Genomic DNA, 5,438 nt, shown 5'->3' with positions numbered 1-5,438 from the left:
TTTCTGGGGTTGCTATTCTCAAGGAGTATCTTTGTGGTGTTCTCTGTATTTCCTGAATTTGAATGTTGGCCTGCCTTGCTAGGTTGGGGAAGTTATCCTGGATAATGTCCTGAAGAGCATTTTTTAACTTTGTTCCATTCTCCCCATCACTTTCAGTTACACCAATCAGACATAGATTTGGTCTTTTCACATAGTCCCATATTTATTGGAGACTTTGTTCATTTCTTTTTGCTTTTTTCTCTAATCTTGCCTTCTCACTTTATTTCATTAATTTGATCTTCAATCACTGATACCCTTTCTTCCACTTGATTGAATCAGCTATTGAAGCTTGTGCATTCCTCATGAAGTTCTCATGCCATGGTTTTCAGCTCTATCGGGTCATTTAATGTCTTCTCTAGACTGTTTGTTCTAGTTAGCCATTTGTCTAACCTTTTATCAAGGTTTTTAGCTTCCTTGTGACGGGTTCGAGCATGCTCCTTTAGTGTGGAGAAGTTTGTTATTACCAACCTTCTGAAGCCTGCTTCTGTCAACTCCTGAAAGTCATTCTCAGTTCAGCTTTGTTCTGTTGCTGGCGAGGAGCTGCGATCCTTTGGAGGAGAAGAGGTACTCTGATTTTAGAAATTTCAGCTCCTGTCTGCACTTTCTGTCTGCCCAGGACATTTTATGCATGGCCAAAATTATTGTGAAAGTCAGCTGAAAGTTTCTTTCTCCTTGTGGTCTTTCCCCAATTCCACTGGCAGCCCTCCCGAAAGATCCCTGTGACATAAAGTCAGAAATAGCTTCCCTGGGCTTCCATGGAAGCAGGGAGTTCCTACAGGGCTCTTCCTGCTGCTTTGTTTACTTTTATATTTCTCTTGGCTCTCTAGTTTCAGCTCTAGGTAAGGTTAAATCTAACTCCCATGATTTGGATTTTCAGGTTCCCCAGTGAGGATGTGTGTTTGGAAGTGCACTTTCCTTCTCTCGTACTTTGGGTGCTCACAATTTTTTGGCTGTCTCACAGAGTTTGTAGCAGCAAGCCTCTTCTTTCAAAGGATCTGTGAATTCTTTCAGTTTTCCCAGTATGTTCCTGCAATAGTTCTTGTAGCAAAAGTTCACAATGTGAGTCTCTACATGCTGTTCTGTCCATCTGGGTAAGAGCTGCAAATTAGTTCTGACTCCTATCTGCCATTTCTCTAGTGAAGCTCTCTTTACCTGGATTTTTGGTTGTTGCTGAAAGATTTTAAAGTATAATTTCAGTTTCTTTAATAGATATTCCAGTCTTCATGCTCTCTATTTCTCTTGAGTGATTACTGGTATTTAATGTCTTTCAAAAATTTTGCCAATTACTCTAAGTTATTGAATTTGTAGTCATAAAGGTGTTCATAATATTTCCTTCTTATCCTTTTTTAAAAAAATTATGTTTCATTTGACACAACTGTAGATTCACATACAGTTGTGAGGAAGAACACACAGAGATTTGTGTAGCTTTCACCTAGTTTCCCTCAGTGTAACATTTTGCAAAACTATAGCACAATATTATAGCCAGGATGTTGACATTGATACATTCAAGATACAGAACATTTCCATCACCACAGGCTCTCTCCTGATGCTCTTTCACAGCTACACCCACTTCTCTTCCTCTTCCATCCCTCTTTAACCCTTAGCAGTCACTCATCTGTTCTTTGCTTCTTCAATTTTGTTACATCAAAGATACGTGAATATAATTATACAATGTATGATCTTTCAGAATTGTTTTTTTTTTCACTTAGTACAAATCCCTGGAGATTCATCCAGGTGGTTGTGTGTATCAACAGTTCATTCTTTGTTATTGCTGGGTAATATTTTATGGTACAGCTGTTCCAGTTTGTATACCCATTCACACTTTGAAGAACATCTGAGTTGTTTCTACTTTTTTTGTGTTTTTAGAGACCAGATGTCTCTCTGTTGCCTAGGTTGAAGTATATAGGTTGCCATGATTGTAGTTTACTATAGCTTTGAACTTCTAGGCTCAAGCAATCCTCTCGCCTCAGTCTCCCAAGTAGCTGGTCCTACAGACACTCACCAGCACACCCAGCTAATTAAAAAAACTAGTTAGAGACACGGTCTTGCTATGTTGCCAAGACTAATCTCTCCTGGTCTCAGGCAATCCTCCTGCCTCAGCCTCTCCAGTGGTTGAGATTACAGGTGTGAGCCACCATGCCTGATGTTTCTACTTTTTGGCTATTGCAAATAAATCTTCTATAAACATTCTTTTACAGGTGTTTGTGTGAAAATAAAGTTTCATTTATATGGAATAAATACCCAGGAGTGTAATTGGTAGATCATATGGTAGTTGCATGTTTAATTTTTTAAAAAACTGCTAAACTACTAAACTGCTTTCCAGAGTGGCTGTACCATTTTACATCCCAAGCAATGATACCTGAGTGATCCAGTTTCTTCACACCCTCACTAGCATTTGGTGTTATCACTATTTTTTATTTTAGCTGTTCTCATAGGTGTGCAGTGGTATTTCATTGTGATTTTAGTTTGTACAGCTTTAAGGGCTAATGAAGTTGCACATATTTTCATGTGCTTACTTACCATCTATTTATCCTCTTAATGAAGTTTCCATTTATGACTTTCATTCATTTCTAATGGGACTGAGTGTTTACACTGAGTTTTGAGAGCTATTTTTGTATTCCAGATACTAGTCCTTTGGTGGCCATGTGATTTGTAAATATATTCTCTCAGCCTGTAGCTTGACTTTTTATCCTCTTAAGTCAGTCTTTTCCAGAGCCAAAGATTTATATTTTGATAAAGTCCAATGTATCATTTTTTTTCCATTCATAGATCATGTTTCTGGTGTCAAGTCTAGGGACTTTTTGCCTAACCTTAGATCCCAAAGATTTCCCCGGTGTTTTCTTTTTTTTTCTTTAAGTTTTATAGTTTACATTTTACACTCAAGTGCATGATCCATTTTGAGTTAATTTTTAGCTTAAGTCAAGGTTCTTTTTTTTTTGGCCTATTGATATCTAATTGTTCTGGCACCATTTATTGAAAAGGCTATCTTAAGACCAGGGACGGTGGCTGACGCCTGTAATCTCAACACTTTTGGATGCCAAGGTGGGAGGATAGCTTGAACCCAGGAGTTTGAGAGCAGTCCGGGCAACATAGTGAGACTCTGTCTCTCAAAAAAATTTAAAAAATAGTAGCCAGGCATGTTGGTGTGTGCTTGTAGTTCTAGCTACTCAGGAGGCTGATGTGGGAGAACTACTTGAGCCTGGGAGGTTAAGACTGCAGTAAGCCGTGATCATGCCACTGTACTGCAGCATGGCTGACACAGTGAGACTTTGTGTCCAAAAATAAAAAATAAAAAAAAGACTATCTTTTCTCTATTGAATTGCTTGTGCATGTTTGTCTAAAGTCAAGTGGGCATATTTCTGTGAATTTATGCATTTATTTCTGGTTTGTCTATTTTGTTCCCTTTATATATATATCTGTCATACAGTAACTCACAATCTTGATTACTGTAGCTGTAAAATGTCTTGAATTAGGTAGACTCTTTCTTCCCATTTTAAAAATTCTTTTTCAAAGTTTTTTTTAGCTATTCTAATTATTTTGCCTTTCCAACTATAATTTTTAGAATAATTTGTTATTTTTAATCTAGTTCCTCTATATTTTTATTATATTTTAGAATTTTTTCTGTATCTATTAAAAGTCTTGCTGGGATTTTGATAGGAACCGTATTAAACTTGTATATCAGTTTGGGGAGAACTGACATATTTACTATGTTGAGTCTTCCAATCCTTGTTGGCTGCTCATTTATTTAGATCTTTTGGGGTTTTCTCTTTAGCATTTTATAGTTTTCAGCATGTGAATCTATACATGTTTTGTTAGATTTACCCATTTCATTTTTTTGAGTGCTTGTAAATATCATATTTTTGATTTCAGTGTTCATTGCTAGTATATAGAAATAAAATTAATTTTTAAACAGACAATTTTTTTTTTCACAGCAGATTTAGATTCACAGCAAAATTGAGAGGAAGGTGCAGAGATTTCTCATATACCCCCTACTCCTACACTTGCATAGTAGGCTCCTCTATTACCAACATCCCCGCTAGAGTGGTGCATTTGTTACAACTGACCAACCTACATTGACACATTGTCACCTAAAGTCCATAGTTTATATTAAGGTTCACTCTTAATGTTGTACATTCTATGGATTTGGAAAATGTATAATTGCATGGATCCACCGTGATAGTATCATACAGAATATCTTCACTGCCCCCAATCCTCTGTGCTCCACAAGAGTTGATTTTTGAATGTATATCTTGTACCCTGTGACTTTTCTGAACTCATTTATTAGTTCTAGGAGTTCTTTTTACAGATTCCTTGGGATTTTCTGTGTAAACAATCATGTTATCTGCAAATAGAAACAGTTTTCTTTCTTTTTGGTCTGTATATCTTTTATTTCATTTTCTAGCCATAATGCACTGGCTAGAATTGTAGCACTATGTTGAATAAGAGTGGTGAGAGTGGGATCTTTGCCTTGCTCCCAATCTTAGGGGGAAAGAATTCAATCTTTCAATATTAAGTATAATGGAAATTGTAGGTTTTCTTACAGATGCTCTTTTTCAAGTTGAGAAAACTTCCCTGTATTTCTATTTTTCTGTTGTGTTTTTAAATCACGAATGGGTGTTAAATTTTGCCAAATGATTTTATTTCATCAGTTGATATGATCATGTAATTTTTATGTGATATATTATATTGGTTGATTTTAAATATTAAAGCAGTCTAGCATCCCAGGGATAAATGACACTTGGTAATGGCATATAATTTTTTTTAGATATTATTGAGTCTATTTTCTAAATATTTCATGTTTATATTCATGAAAGATATTGGTCTATAGTTCATTGTGTGTTTGTGTGTGTGTGTGTGTGTGTGTGTGTGCTGTCTTTGGTTTTGGTATCAGGGTAACACCACCTTCACAACACGAATTAAGAAGCATTCATTCTTTTTTATTTCCTGGAGAAACTGTGTAAAATTGGGGCTAATTCTTTCATTCATTGGTCAAATTTTCCAGTGAAACTCTCTGGGGCTGGAGAGTTCTTTCTTTCTTTCCCCCCTTTTTTTTAAAATTATGAATTTAATTTTGTAAGTAGTTATTTGGCTATTCAAAGTTTCATACTGAGTGAGTTGTGGTAATTTGTATTTTTAAGAAATTGATCCATTTTATCTAAGTTGCCAAATTTGTGTGTAGAGTTGTTGATAGTATTCCCTTATTACCTTTTGATGTCTGCAGGGTCTGTAGTGATAGCACCTTACAAATATATCTGACACCCCTCACCACGGATTATAGTTTTGTCAGAGGTGAAAGGAGAGGCTTTAGCCCATTAAAATAACTTTTATCTCTAAAAACCTAGCAACTGTGATTCAGAACAACCTATGTGTGTACTCATTTTAAAGTGGAGTATATATTT

Source organism: Colobus angolensis, unplaced genomic scaffold (genome assembly GCF_000951035.1).
Source record: "Colobus angolensis palliatus isolate OR3802 unplaced genomic scaffold, Cang.pa_1.0 Scaffold217, whole genome shotgun sequence".
Taxonomy (NCBI): Eukaryota; Metazoa; Chordata; class Mammalia; order Primates; family Cercopithecidae; genus Colobus; species Colobus angolensis.
This window is presented reverse-complemented; position numbering follows the sequence as displayed.